The 15,878-nt window shown below is 46.5% G+C and overlaps 2 protein-coding genes across 6 annotated transcripts in view; both read right to left on the reverse strand.

The window, feature by feature from the left end:
• tiam2a (TIAM Rac1 associated GEF 2a) overlaps positions 1–8,975 on the reverse strand; it is an 81,257-nt gene extending 72,282 nt beyond the window's left edge. For 4 of the 5 annotated variants that reach the window (XM_076027506.1, XM_076027505.1, XM_076027504.1 and 1 more), the window contains exon 1: positions 4,416–4,609. The gene's annotated coding sequence lies outside the window, so the exon portion shown is untranslated. Of the gene's footprint in view, positions 1–4,415; positions 4,610–8,951 lie in introns of those variants that run through there. The other variant, XM_076027501.1, reaches the window with a different exon arrangement.
• Positions 1–15,878, reverse strand: part of scaf8 (SR-related CTD-associated factor 8) — a 54,512-nt gene that overhangs the window by 4,723 nt on the left and 33,911 nt on the right. The window contains exon 21 of the transcript XR_012926768.1: positions 8,465–8,645. The gene's annotated coding sequence lies outside the window, so the exon portion shown is untranslated. The remainder of the gene's footprint in view (positions 1–8,464; positions 8,646–15,878) is intronic.

Genomic DNA, 15,878 nt, shown 5'->3' on the forward strand with positions numbered 1-15,878 from the left:
AGGAGTGACCTGCAAGGAGGCTTTCAGAAGGAACCCATCGAGGCGGTGGGGGGTGGGGGGGTGGAGGGGGTGGAGGGGGTTGGTGCAGGGCGTACAAAGAGGCCTTGGAGACCGCTCGAAGACTGCTGGAGCACCTGTCATCTTCTGAGGAGTCGCGCAGACCTACCCGTGAGCAGCGGAGGCGTGGTACGACTTGAATTTCTTTTTTTCTCTCCCCCAGTGAGAATTCACGATCGCGAGTTTGAACAGTGAGCAGCAACGTACTGAGGAGTCTCTGCCTTTGAGCAGAGGAGATCCAGCAACATTCAGCCAGAACAAAATAATGTATACATATGAGTCAGAGAAAAACTTGCATATATATTGAATTTTTTAATAAGTGCTTCTATAAATCGAAGTTTGACCAAATTACGATAACACTGTGTACTGTTGTACAATGATTTCCCAACAGATGACGTTACCCTCATGAATGTGGCATCAACAAGTGTTGAGGTAACAAACTCACAATACCCAAGCAGTAGTTTGCCGTACACATAGAAGCCAACGGCCACCACGTTGAGCATCTCTTGTAACTGTAGAGGCCAAAGGTAACTTGCATTAATCTCGCGATGTTTGAATACATTTGGTATTGAAATATCTATGCAAGTTTCTCTTTTCCTGATGTGTGTATGCTTTGTTTTGGCTGACTCTGTATTCACATCAATACGGCGGCAAACGGCGTCTGCGCACAGTGCTCACCGCCCTCTCCGCCCTCTCCACCTCGCCCTTTGCACGTTCAGATAATCAAACTGCTCCTTAGTAAATATGCGGCCGCCACGTCCTGAGGCAAGTGCTGAGGCGGCAGCTTCCCCCCCCCTTCAGACTTGAGCTATTGTACGCCGTCTGGTAAGCTCACAGAAATTACACGCACTTCTACTCACCTGCTGCTATTGCTGGTTGGGGGGGATGGGAGGTGGGGGGGGGGGGTCTACAGCATGTGCACCCTTCAGCGTGTGATTAATGTGACCATAAATAAGAGGACTGTAATGGCATGGTCTCGCAGTTACAATGACAACACTTGATCGCAATGAATTGGTCTGGCGCTGCTCGGGCAGTAGTGAACCCAACTCTTCCCACATCTGTACTGTAACTCCTGGCTGGAAACCTTGTTGCTCACATTGTTCTAAGCCCCTGCTCCTACTTTTAGTTCTATCTTAACTCTGCAAACCTCACAGCCCCATTGTTTCATAGTCGACGCCCTGGAGAGGAGGTGGGGGGGGGTTTACTTTAGAGCAATGTGGTAATCTCCTCAAAAGGAGGATTCTCTACAATTAGAAGGAGGTTTTTGAATGGGTGTGAGTGTGTGTGGTTCGGTCGGAAAGGAGGGGAGCACACATCGCTCTGCTGAGCTGGACAGAAGGTTCCTGTTTGCGCGGCAGAACAGCAAGTCTCGTGTTCAGGCGGCTACACACAAAGCGCAGCTGAGCGAACAGAATCCCTTCAAAGTGGATGCATGTGTGTGTCCACGAGCCCACTAGCCAAAGCAAATCGAGTTAAATCCAGAATCAATGAATTATGCAGTATATAAAAGGGACAAGTCTCTTTTCGGCTACTTTTTTTTAATTTTATTTTAGTCACATTTTATTTTTTTGGGGCCAAAATGCAGTGATAAAGCAGAAGGGGGGGGGGGGGGGTCGCCGCTGGGTGTTGTCTATTACACGAGTCCAGCTCGCGAGCCTGTAGTTGTGCGCGTGGTGGGGAAGAGGTGGGAGCCGGCCACGTGTCCTCCGGCTTGGCATGTCGGCGAGCGCGGTAGAAAATGAGAGGTCTCGTCCAAGATGCTGTCAACGCCAGATTTAAGTTCACCTGCTTTTTATAGCAACCCACTCCGGACGCGCGCACATGCACGGCCGCGCGCGCACACACACACACACACACACACACACACACACACACACACACACACACACACACACACACACACACACACACACACACACACACACACTGGAAGCCAAATATAATCTTAACCTCAGAAGAAAGAAATAGATGCGCGAAGGGCCACTCTTGAGCTTCTGCCTGGCTGCCCCGTCTGCACGGCACAGAAAGACGAGGCCTTGAAAGGAAATATGCAAACGGGTGAAAAGAGAAAGTTTTGCCGGAGCTCCATTTGATCCACTTTAAACCCTTTTGTCTCCGGGATGCGCCGACCGCGCCGAGCCCCTGCGGTTTTTCTACCCCCTTCCCTGTGGTGCCTCTCTACCTAGACAGTAAAAAAAAGGCCTTTATCCCAGTGTGACAAAAAGCACAGATGTTACCCACGGCTGATAAGTCACACGCACGCCACCTTATATGGAGAAAAATGTGCGGGGGGGGGGGGGGGGGGCTGGGAGAGAGAGACATGAAACATTGGCGTTTTCCAAACCAGCGCGCTTGCTCTGCAGAATTAACGGGCACTCTCGCAAAGGGCCTGCGAAGGGAGGGAGGAACAGCAGCAGCAGCTCTTTTTTTTTTTCCACACACAGACACGTTGTTCATCTTCACACGGCAGCGCAAAAAAAAAAAAGAAAAAAAAAGCTGCATTCTGCTTTGTGGGGAAAAGTTCCTGCGGTGATGATCTCACCGCCGCTTAATGATATCACAGAGCTGTTTGACTGGAATTAGAAAAGACGCGAGCCGTAGATCACTGTGCCACCCAGGAGACACTGCCATACATTTGCCTTTTGTCACTGGTAAACAACTCTGACAAGTCGCAGTCCCGCCAGCTGAAAGGCATAACTCCTGTCCTGCCTAGACAGGGAAAGAAGAAAGCATGCGAGTGCTACTATCAAGTTTTTTTCCCCATAGAAAAAAAAAAAATGGCCAAATTACAGGTCACTTTACTCAATCACTTGCTCCAGTCCCAAACGGGGGGGAAAACAGAATAGTAAAACACAATGTTCGCAGTGGGATAGGAATTCAATGCCGCAAAAATGTGAGCCACAATAGCTCAAAAAAAAATGCATGTGGTGTCCCGGATCTCCAAAAGGAGGAGGGGGGGAAAAATGGGGGCGACACAGAGGAACAATAAAGATTATGTAAGTAAATGACTTTTCATGCAGAGCCCAAGAGGCTGTTGATGAAATATAAACCAATCACACAGAGAGCCCCTCCCCTCCCCAAAGTCCCCGGGAAAAGCAGCACTTCTCTCCGCTGTGAGTTCAGCCTGACTGCTTTAACAGCACCCAAGTGTTTACGGTGCATCTGCTCCACTAAATCTGTCACACCGCGATCATTGGTCACATTAATTAACCTAGGAATATGGCATTTTCCTGGTGTTGACCTTCACCGAGTCTCTGAGCCTGAATTCAGACTGATCAATGAACAGTCCCGCTACGGTGGGTCAAACATTAGCCCGCGTCGTCGTCGCTGTTATTGCAGCCCTCCGGGGGGCCGTGCAAAGGTAGCGGTGACCGTCTCCGCGTGTCGGTTTCCATGACAGAGGGCCGCCCGACCCAAAAAGGCATGACAAGAGGGCCACCGTCCCTGCTGCTGTTTGGGTCTGTTTGCACCTACTTTGCAAATTCACTGCGGGGGGGTCCAAGGACTCCTTTATGTCAACCCCCTGTGTAAATAACTGCTGAAGAGCCTCTCCTCCACCACGGGCGCATGGCCTCACAACAATGCCAAGGGTGACCCACCACCCAAACACACAACAGCGGAACATACCCAGGCGTTTACTGGCGTCTGCTACCCCAATCTTGTAGTTCATAAATCACCGGCAGAGGTAATGAGCTGCCTTCGCTGACAAAAGCTGTAGGCTCCGAGGTTGGATCATCTCCCTGAGAGGTCTGCCGGGTTCACAGGATGACGGTCTAATACCTGTGGTGTCAGGCTTTTAATTAAAAAAAAAAAAAAAAGGGGGGGGGGGGGGTGAGCATGCACACAGGAGTAACACATCAGACGTGGAGCAAATGTAAATCTAAAAAAATAAATAAATAAAAAATAAATAAAAAAATAAAGTTTTTCAGTGGTGAACAATAACGGTAACTAATATCAAAAAGGGGGGCGGGGGGAGAACGGTGTCTTCAAGGGGACAAAGCGCGCTAATTAAATTCATTTACACGGACAATAACTGAACAAAAAGCAGCTAATTGCGAAGCACTGCTATCACGCGTGTCAGCGGGGCGACCATATCATCACACGCAGCTGGTGCAAGAAGCCGCGGCGGCGGCAGCGGCAGGGTTAACAACTTAATGCGACCAGTAAGTAGCGGGCACCTAGCGATTCTGATGCGCGTCTACACACAAACTTTACTCTCTCTCCCCCCCACACCCCCTTACCGAACACGTAAACTTTCACCGCGCTCAAAATGATGATAATGTGGGCGCCGCGGACAAAGCGGCGCACGTCGCCTCTGAAGGCGACTGAGAGACACACAAGTTAGCTTGAAAACTTACCGGTTCGCGCTATCGTCTCGCGCGTTCACGTCTTTCCTCTGTCTCCCGCCGTTTCGCAAGAAATAAACCCGTCGCGAAGTTTGACAGACAGGCAAAAAATACGAGTAAAATGAACTGAAATTAAACAAAACCGACGTTCCGAGAGCTTAGTTCCACGGTTCCTCGGGGCTCTCGGCAAACGTTCATGGGACAGAGAGCCAAGAGGCTGCGGGCTCCTCCCAGACAATGTGGGGTTAAACTCCTCCTTCCCACGGACACGCAGACGTGTGTACACACACACACACACACACACACACACACACACACACACACACACACAGTCCGCCTTCCTCCAGCACAGCGTGAGATGTTGATGGAGAGTTTACAGTATATCACGTGATTAGTATAGATGGCTATTTTGGACTACTTTATAGATATGCTATGGTAATCTAAATAAAAGGCAATATGTATCATATATTGACTTTTATACAGCCAATTTACAAGTACGAAAAGTCAGTAATTATTCCATTCATAATCCCAGCCTGCAGTTATTTTACCTTTATTAAATATCTAGGGGATAGCCATCGTTTATTGTCTTTTTTTTTTGATGGTCTATACAATACAGGGTCAGATCTATGTACAAGCAGTGCAGTTCTTGGGTGCTGCCAAGTTGTATTATGGTAAATGCTAGTGCGTCAACATATCACACCCACTGTTTTTGTTTTGTTTTGTTTTGTTTTTCTTTACCAAGAGCAAGGCACTCACATGCAGAAATTCTGTATACTTTTTTATGGAGAATTTAGGAATTCCAAACTGGCCTAACATGCATGTCTATAAAGTCCAACCCTTTACAGCCATGTAATGAATCAAAGTTTCATGTCTTCAGACTAGGCGTGGCTGTAGTTTCGCACCACGTATTCATTTATTAGTCTGCTCAACCCTTGGCCTAAAAACCTCACAACCCCTTAAGTTAACGACAAGCTGATCATATTTTGCATAACACCACCAAACACACCTGTCACAAAGCAAATGAACTGAAAGACAGCCAGACAGGAAACTTGTCTGTCCTCCGCAGACAATTAAACCGCATGCCACAGCAGACAATCGTGATTGCTATCTCACTGAAGGTATTTGGCCCTCTTTATCATCACAGCTGTATTTAAATGCATTCCCCGCCCTGATAGCGGTGCTGCGAAAAGCCTGTCCTACACCACAGCAGCTTCCCATGCACTTCTCGTAATCGAAACAACCTGTAGCGTTTTACAGAAAGTGTTTCATAACGCAGTCCTTTGGTCAGGCAATTTGGCCACGCCGGAGTGATCCGATCTGCTTGTGAGCCTCTTCACAGCTGCTGACAGAGGGTCACGGTGGAGACTCCTAACTCAACGACATCCATTACAGCCGCAGATAGTGAACCAGTCTGATCAGTCACTTAAGACGTCACCTGGCACGCCAACGGGAATGAGATTTTATGTCTGAAACCTTTCCAATCCATCATCTTAACACAATTTCTTGCCGTCGTAACATTGCAAAAACCAATTAGCATCCCTTCAGTTGTGGGAAAAAAGCAGGAAATGACCACTACTGACTTCTCTCTCTTTAAAAAACTGTGAGGAAACACAAATGAGATATAAAGAAGGTTGCAGCTGCAGCTAAAGATGTTTGTTTATCAGAACTGGATAGTATTTACACATGAAATGAACGCCTGAAGGCTTGTTTCTGTGAAGAAAAAAAATGTTGCTTTTGTTCTCAATGGTTTTACTAAGAATTTCAACTCACCACACAGGTCTTACAAGCAGGTAGCACAAGTCTAGCGTCACATAATACACCAGTAGGAAGCCTTTAACTATTGCTAACTGTCTCAACTGGCTATATATGCCTGCCTCTTTAAAATGTTTGCTGTGTGCTCTTTTACACATGGCTGCATGAAATACACCGAGCAGTTTGGAGAAATAGGTTTCTTTTTTTTAACGTAGAAATGTTGGGGAGTGTTGCAGACGAATACTGTAATTAAGTTACATCATAAATTCATGACTGATTCCAACCAATGATCCACGTGTTTCCATTATTTGACTCATTTCACCGCAGAAACCCAGGGAGCATAAGTCATAATGATGCACTGCTGATCTCCACCCAGAACATGGTGTTGTTCCGTTCGTACTTTATGTACACCCCAGTCGCATAACACTTCCTGCGTTCGCCAGCCACACTGGAGAGCTCTGGACACTGGGCATCACATTAAACCTAACTGCTTCTGGAAAACACCCTGCTATTCGCAATCTCAGTCTGTCTGACCATCTCTCCCTTGGTTTGGCCAGGAACTCTTTGCTGTTTCCAGTTAATTGCTTCAAAAACAGCAACAACAGAACCCAGGCGGAAAGTGAGTTCAGCCAGCATTTCTTTCATCTACAACTGACAAAAACTGAAAAGTTCAACTCCAGTTTCAAAAAGTACGAACTCACACATATAGGAATGCTTCTAGGCGCCATCTCACCACCCCCCCAGTCCCCAAATTGAGCCGCCCTGCCTGTCTCCAATGCAATCTGCCTTCACTGATGTTAACTATAGAGATTGTCTTTTGTTTTGTCGTTTTATCCCCGCATAGCAATTCAACGTCTATGAGGGTGTTGCAAGGAAAAGAATAAACCAGGTTGGCAGCATCTTGTAAAAAGTCATGCAGCCATTATTACAGCAGTCCAAGGGACAATCTGTCCAGAGTCCACATGCAATTATCACGCTCGTTTGTGCGATCATTTGTGCGTTCTACCTGCCGGCGAAGATTTTTTTTGCCCGGTATGGTATCTGGTAGCACAGGGGGAAGCCTTTTTTTCCATCAGGCGTGTGCGAACAACAAAAGGACAGGCTGCAATCAGACTCATGCCACACCTCCAGAAAACTCTTTACACCTTTCCTCTGGAAACAGCAGGTGGACATTAAAGCATCCGGGTCCGCTGAGCGGAGAGAGCGACCGCAGCAGATCACACAATAGACAAAGGAAATCTTTAGCCTCGGGAGGGAATAGAGTGAAGATAAGGTATAGAGAGGGGCTGCTGCAAAAGCTTTTAATTGAACATGACGGATCTGATCCGGGTTGATAGCTTGCAGACATCCTGGAGCTAACTAATGAGAAATCAATAACGGCAACGGCTGGACGTGTCGCAGACAGCCAACCACTCACGCCAGTGTTATTGGGGTCTCTAGAGGGCAGACGGGAGCACTTAAAGGCCGTGATTTACCTTCGTGTACGTGTGATTTCATTAGCGAGCCCCAGAAGCTTTCACTGTAAGGAGAAGAGCCGAAAAAAATTGCTGTTTTGAACGAATCTGTCAAAGCGGAGGCCGTCTACGAGAACTGCTCATTACCACTTTGTGGAAAGAAATTCTAGTAAATGGCGCAGGTTGTTAGAATCGACCATGTATGTCTAGCGACAGAGCTGTTGGCCGCATGCTGGGTTAAGTGGACCATCCACAACAAGAGGGGTGACTGTAACTGTAGCAATGGGAGCATTTACACTCATGAAAAGGAGCATTTTTGCAAAAGTTGCCCTGAGGACAAGCTGGGACGCGGATGGTGATGATCGGTGGTTTAAGTGACTAATGATGACTTACTGACCACTGCATGGAGACAGAGAGGTGAGACTGAGAGGCATGGGTTCATGAAATCAGACAACTGAGAGATTAGAGAACCCAGCACTGTGCTGTTGCCATCGTTTTTTGGGGCAGATTTTGGTCTTTTATTCCAAATATTCAACGTGAGTTTGATGTCTTGGCAAACATCAATTATAGTTTTAATAAAGACAGCACGTTTCACCCAACAACTTTTCTCCCCCTCTAATTTCGTGATAAGCTTCCCTGTTATATATAGGTGCATGTATACATACTATGCACACACGCGATAAATTGATCATCCTGTCGGGTTTCCCCATTAAACTCCCATTAATATTCAACTGGATTTTGCAACAAGAGGTTTCGTTTACCGCTACTACTTTCAAAATGGAGGTGCACATTCCACCACCTAAAAAAAAAGACTTCTTTAAAACAATAAACGTATGGTCGTCTTTGTTGCTCTACCTTTCTTGGTGCGGCCAGTCCCTTTTGTGTGTGCCGTCAGGGAGCTCCAGGGACTCGTGAGCTCAAGATTAGTTTGGTTCTAGGTGAGGAAACTCACACAGAGGTGCAACGGTGTGAGGAGTCGAATCAGGGTTTTCAGGGTGCACGTGCATGCGTGGCCAAAGGATTAAGACCACCTCATCTGAACAACAGACCAGAAGACAAAAATCCAAAAAAAAAAAGGATTTAGGAGTTCGCCCTTTTATGTTGAGGCCACTGCTGTTCCTGAAACGGATTCATTCTAAACTGAAAAACATGATAACAGGGTAAACAAAATGAGGTTGGCTACCAGAAACTATCTACCATCTTAATGGCAGCTTGTTCAAGAACCAGCCCCACAGCCTGTGTGTTACAGCACAAAGGAATAATCACAAGAAGCTGATAGCGAAAGGCACGAAACGGAGGAAGGACTGCCAAAGTAAATTATATTGAAGTTTTGAGACATCACCTGCACGGCCAGAGTCGTTAAATCCCAAGTAGAGAAACAAATCAGTCCGGGGGTGGGGGTGAGAGGGGGGGGTTCAGGTGGCGAGAAACTGACTAGTGTCTAACTTGACTCGCGTTTAATCTGCCACACAAGGTTCCAAAAATAAATCCAAAGTATAGGCTTTTTCTTTAAAGTAATGCACTTTACTTTGAGTTCTAAATGATCATGCCATAAAAGAGGCGGGGCATTCATCTCACACCACCACCCCATCTAAAAAACAAAAAAACAAAACTCCCAGCAGTTTGACTGTGTACCATACAATGAAAAGTTGTATTTACAGTGTTTGTGGTGTATTGCATCAGTCGAAGCCTATTTGTCATTGTTGTTTGATAAACTTGGGGGGGGGGGGGGGCGTGGCCATGTGTCTGTCGCATGAAACAGTTCTATAGTTTTGTTTTGTTTTTCCTTTTTTAATCTTTAATGTCTTCTGGCTGCTGTGTTGACAGAGCCACACTCAGTCATCTACAATCATTTCTTTGTCCATTTCAACTCGACGCTTGAGTCAGCGGGGACCTTTTAAACCCTTTTCCACACGGGCAACACTGGCCACCTACATTTTCTCCGGCTGTAGGAGCGAATTTTCAGTGACTGACAAGATAATTGCTTTTCCTTAAAAAAAAAACGTGGGGGAAAGCAGGGGGGGCGGGGGGGGGCACGGCAAGAGCAAATCTGACAGTTTGGCCAGCGCGACGTTGGGCCTCCTTCTTAAAATTCATCCATCGTGAAACGCGCACAACTCCGGAACCAGGGCCGACTGGACTAACGACACAAGCTGAGAGGACGCAGGCGGCCGGCATGAAAGGAGAGGAGAAGATAAAAATGATTGAGCGACAGCATAGGAGGAGAGGACGGCTCTATGAAAGAGCGATCAGCGGCGGACAGGCCTCGTCCTCCACCGGCTGGCCGGCCGGCCGGCTGAGGAGTGCTGGCCCGTCTGTTGCTTCGAGCTGTGACAACTTAAGCTGCTTCCAATCTCTCCACCGCCGGTCAGACGGGTGCGACAGGGAAGAGCTGCCGCCGGAGGCCGGCTGAGGGGAATCCAGAGAAAACACTTTTAATGGGGTTATCACGGAGTGGAGTTGGAGAGAGAATGAGGAGAAAAATGCATTACAGCCACCGTTTGTGTTGCGCTGTTTCTTTGTTTTGTTTCAAAATGCTGACCACAACCGTAGTATACAACGGTAAAACAGTCACCCCGGTTCATTAAAATGCATTTAGACGGGTCTCATTCAAGGGGGGTAAAAAAAAAAAAAAAAAAAAAATGCACGTGTTGGGAGTAGCTTTTAAACGCAGAACATTAGCTCAGGCCAGCCAGCGAGATAGCGAACGAATGGAGCTTGACTGTGGTTACAGCAGCCCGGAATTGCTCTCAGTTTCTAATGAAAGTGACGTGAGCCAGAGGGGGCGGGGGAAGCAGGGGGCGAGGGTGGGTAAACACAAGCGGTCATCTGGCCACATTCAAAGTGGGTTTTTAGACGCCAACAGTCATGAGCTATTCACCGGTTTCTAACACCACAGCTTGACTTTCAACAGGACTAAATTCTTCCATTAAACTGCTCCTGCAGATTGAGCAGATGTTTCAGTCTGATCCGTCAGTGTGAAACAATTCAATCGGATCAGAACGAGAAAAGAGACCGCCTGAAGTGCCGCCACTACTGCAGCAGTGTCGTCCTGTGGATGATATCGCAACTGTGACAATGTCTCATTGCTGTTGTATATTGTTTTGCCTTCCTGTGCTGTGAACGCATGCGACCATTTAATCAGGCTGTGCTCTCATTGGCAGTGAGCGCCGGTGTTGGGGTGCGGGAAGGAAGAATATACAGACACGCACACATTAACATGGTCCACGCACAGTCAACACGTGGCCAATAGTTCTGTACGTAGCAACATTTTAAATGTTGGTCCTTTCAGGTTTTCATACCATCGGAATCTCGTCCCTGAGTCTGAGCCCAGATACAGTAGTAAACCACGGCGTGTCTCGCTGTCCTCATTACGCAAACTGCATTACAATACCAGAGACCTTAAGTTAGTGAAGGCTGATTCCAATGAGTCAAATGCAATAAATCTCTCTAAAGTGTCATGTGATTTGTAATGGGTTGCAAGCACTCACAAACAGCTAATTCTAATCCAATAAGGGCGGCAGACAGTGAAAACAAGCATCGCGGAGGTTAAAGGCAAGAGACGCGTTAATTACGTTCTTTAATTGCAACAGCATCCAACCACCTCATTACTTTTTTCTTCTTCTTCTTCTTCTTCTTTTTAACTCTTGGAACGACCGCCGAACCGCTCCGCTATGTGACCTGAATTTTCTTTTGTGGATTCCAACACCAGGACAACATGCGTTAGGAGCAAATGGGGCTCTTATTGCTCCATTAGGACTTCAGCAATGGCCTTCACAGACCTGCTAACATTCCCACACCTATTATCTCTTTGCTCCCCGCTGAGAAACACTTTCACACCCGTGTGAACGGGACGCGACACCAGTCTGTAAAAAAAAAGAGAATAAAAAAAAAAAAACAACCCCGTTAAAATCCGCTAACTTCACCTTCCTAATTGCAAGCAGTCAGCTGCTCCTTCCTTCCTCGTGAAATTAACGCAATGGGAGAGCCCGTCGTCCGTGTGCTAGCTCAACTTTAAGGCAAAGTGGGAAATGAATGACCTGGAGCTGTTAATGAAAGCTGATACCCAGCCAGCCAGCCAGCCAGCCAGCATCACCTGTCTGGACCGGTTTGTTTACAGGACTTGTGGAGGGCAAACCCCGGTAACAATGGATCAGTTGTGCGTGTGCCAGGAACTTGGATTTCCAAGTTAGCGTTTTAGGCTCCTAAGCCGTTTTTAATATCCCCTTGGGGAGTCGTGTCGCTGTGTGGCAGACAGAGGTGGCAAAAGTATTCACATTCTGTACTTCCCAGAGGTCTCACAAGACCATCTGGATCAGCTTTGCTGCTCTCAATACTATAGATCTTTTTCTTTTTCAAATGCAAACTGTGAAAAAATCAGTGATAGTAATGAACAAAATAAGCTCTTATTGGACGTTGACACTTTTGACAACACCAATGATTATTTTCTGCATGTATATTATTCTCTATATTAAAAACGTATTGAACAGTGACCCCAAACCTCGGCTTTTGGATAAAATAATCTCTCTCTAAAATATGATCCATTTTCATACTTAACTACACAACAGCATAGTTCAAACAACTAAAAAATATTAAGTCAATTACGACAGAATTTGTATCTTAAAAACCCCAAAGGCAATAGAAAAAAAGAAAAATGAATACTCAAGTAAAGTAGAAATACCTGAAAAATCGACATAAGTACAGTAGCGAAATATTTGTGCCTTGTTCCTTCCCACCCGCGGTGGGCGGAGCTCCTTCGTGTCTTTGTTTTCCAAAATGTGAGGGAGGAACAACTGTTGCGTCGTTGGGTGTTTAACCCCGCTGACCGGCTCGCATTAAAAAACGCAAAAGGAAATTGCCGGCGTTATCGCTCCAGCTTGACGCCATCTGCGCCATTGTGCGGGAATCAAGAGTTAGTGCTCGTGTTAACGGCCTCTCGATTTAATTGCGGGGGTTTTTATGCCGCCGCTCTTCAAAGAGCCAACACACAGATGGACGGTGGTTTGTTCCCGTCGCCTCGGCCGCCGGTAGAATATGTGGGGAGGAACGACGGCGCGACTGCGGCGGCGGCGACGACGTTCGCGCGTCGACGCCGCACGATGTGGAGCGTGAAGTGTCGGCCGCCGGGCGTTGTGCGTTTTTTATCAGCCCTCGCTGGACAACAACGCACGACATGTGCGTGAGAGGAGCTAAATGGTTCAATTCCACAAACACAATATTTAGGAGGGAGTAAACAGTGTAACGCACAGCTCACGTGCATGACACGTAGACCACGGGGTTATCCAAGGAGACTTTGTTGACCTGAATTTTTTTCAGTGTAAAGGGGCGTTCCTGCCAATGCCGTTGGATGGGACTGTGGAGAAACTGAACCTTAAAGTTGAGAAATGAAGGCAACTCACTCAAAGCGTGTGTTCTTAAAGTGGAAAATCTGGCTTGATTTCTAATTGTATATTGATGAAAGCTTTACGTACCGCCCGTATATACATTCATGACAGTGTGCCCTTGCAGTACAATAACAGTGACTTGGTTTTCCTACCCTAAGAATGGTTCTAACATATATAAGAATACACACAGCGCAATAAGGGTCTTGCTCCGAGTAAGCTTCCATCTTGCGCTGCCATTTCTTTAAGGAGGCCCACCTGACAGTGAACTAAACACGCTCTCGGGTGGGCGATCTTAAATACCAGGCTTCCTTAAAATTTTTTACAACACTGGACCTTTAAAGATTAAATACAACAATGTGTGACTTTTTTTTTTCTTAAAATAGTTTGAGCTGGTCTAACAAATTGGACAAATATGTATAGAATGCACTGAAGCGGTTTTATTATTTTAAACTTCCTCTCCATGCAATAAACTGGTTCGAAACCCCCTTTTTATTACAAAACAAAACAAGGAGACACAACTGTGGGGGGAAAGCAGTTATGGCCTGTTTATGGATCCTGGCACTGCCAGTGAGAGGTCGTAAAATGACTCAGGATCACTTATTATCTTAGTCTGTAAAATATTCTGAAGTACCGTAATGACCCGTGTATGTAATAGTATTAAATCTGAGGGGGAAACCCGAGTCAGACGTGTTACGAACGGAATACCTGGCATGTGTCGCCGTGCTTGCTAAAACAAAAAAAAGGAAAAAAAATGTCTCAATGAGACCCAGTGGAGACCTGAGACACTGTAAACAGGCACGCATGAACTTTAGCAAAGGTCAGCTGGGTTGTAATTAACACCCGACTATTTCAGTTCTTGACGTGAGGGGGATTTTATGTGAGCAAAAGGGAAAAAAAACTGACACCTTTCCATTTCGAAGCAGGTGGTCTTTGCTGTTTTTTTTTTCTCCTCTAAAAGCGACGTGGGTGTGGATGCGTTGAAGTAATTGCCAAAAAAATAAATAAAATAAAAATAATAGCTCCTTCCACCTTCCTAGCCAATGCTGGAAAATATCGTTCTTTATCGCCAACGACAGTCCCACATTTTTTTGCCCCCCTCTGTAACTGAAGCTCTGTTGTCCTCTCTACATGTTCTGACCCCCGCCAGCTGGTGTCGCTGTCACTACCTCTAGAGATGTACCGTAGTGCCATTGTGATGTCACAAAGGGCTCTTTCCCCCAAGAATTGTCCGTTGAAGCACATCATTTCTCAATGGTGTGTGTGCTTTAAACAAATTAGTACTGCCATCTCAACAAATTGTTGTCACATACTAAACACACATACATATGACGATGATCACATACTGTCAGAAAACATTACATTTTGCATAATGTCGGACCTTTAATTTCAAAAGTTTTATGATGTGATGATGGCAAGCATTCGTACTATTAAAAAAAAAAAAAAACAATACGATAAAAAAAGTATATTTTTAAAAATTCTGTTATGTAAATTTGCTTCCAGCCTGGTTGAACAATGTGAAGCCGATTCTCTACTTTCCACGTCGGATGAACAGAACAGCAGATGTGTCTGGGAAAAAAAACTGAAAAAAAAGTAACAGAGAAAGAGACCTTTCAAACAAAAACTATGAATCCGCTTCCTATGAGTCTATAATATAAAACCACATTTAAAAAAGAAAAAAGAAAAAAAGTGAGCAGCCGAGCCTTTTTAGCAGCTGACTCACACCACTAACTGCCACGTCCTCCTCTGCCTCCGCGGCTGACCTTGTAATTACAATGCGATGATGTGGTGATGGCAGTTGCTTTATTTGAAGAAGCTATTTTGTCCACGTCCCAAACTTGGGACTGATGTCGCTCTACCTGCTCGCTGCTGGTAGCTGGACCAGCTGGCTGCTGGTACGGAACAAAACGCTCTTAAAAATAAATATACATTCGATTTTTTTTTTAAAGTCGACTGCATGAAAGCATTTGGTGTCTCAGCATCATGGACAGATCTGCAGATCTGGTTACGTTTCAAGTGCAGCAAGTTGATTGACAGACAGACAGACAGACAGACAGAGACACAGATAGGCGTAAAGATTTCCGCTTTGAGAGGGCAGAATGGCACTGACACAGGTTCTGTTCTTTTCCTATATACACAGAATCCCATCCTTTGCCGTCCCCTCCCCCCGGCCTTTAGTCCTGCGCCCTGTCTCCGCCCCCTACGGTGGTCCGACTGGGCCGACCTTCCTGAGTCGTGGGCCCTGCGAGATCGGCGACCACAGGGTTCCTGTTTCTCATTTTCTCCCTGGTGTCCAAAGAGGCGATGAAGGGATGGGGGGGGGGAAGAGAGGTGGCATCAGAGACGCCTCACTCCTTCAGCCCGTCAAAGCCCTGTGCTGCGCCCGCCTTCATCTCACTGGTGACCGACCCCCCCACCCCCTCCCAGACTCCCCTCTGACTTTCAGCTTCCTCAGTGGAGCTGCATCCCCCTCTTACTTTGAAATCACTCTCTTCAAAGTTGCATGACTTCTCTGACTCATCCTCTCCCTGCCCCCAAACATAAACAGAGGTAGCCTTCCCGGCTGGGACGTTGTATCGAATTATACTTTACAAGCTCTCGCCGTCTCCGGCAGCCTCGGCCATGCACGTTCCCGACTCAGGGACGACTCCGAAGAAACATCAACCACTGAGAGCGACGCCGAGGCCCTGAAACCATCGATTTCTTTTCTCGTTTTAATTCGTTGCGTCGAGGAACGCATTGGTCCGAAGGAAACGGCTTAAATCGTTGCAGAAGCTTCTGGACGGCTGCATTTGTGATGTACAGTATGGCGCTAATAATTCATTTGTATGTCTCCAAGTTTGATTTAGTGCAGTGGCCAAAATTTACCCACATGGAGTTTTCTTATT

Source organism: Nelusetta ayraudi, unplaced genomic scaffold (assembly GCF_046127955.1).
Source record: "Nelusetta ayraudi isolate G7.1 ecotype Tasmania unplaced genomic scaffold, CSIRO-AGI_Nayr_v1 ptg000021l, whole genome shotgun sequence".
In the NCBI taxonomy this organism is placed as follows: Eukaryota; Metazoa; Chordata; class Actinopteri; order Tetraodontiformes; family Monacanthidae; genus Nelusetta; species Nelusetta ayraudi.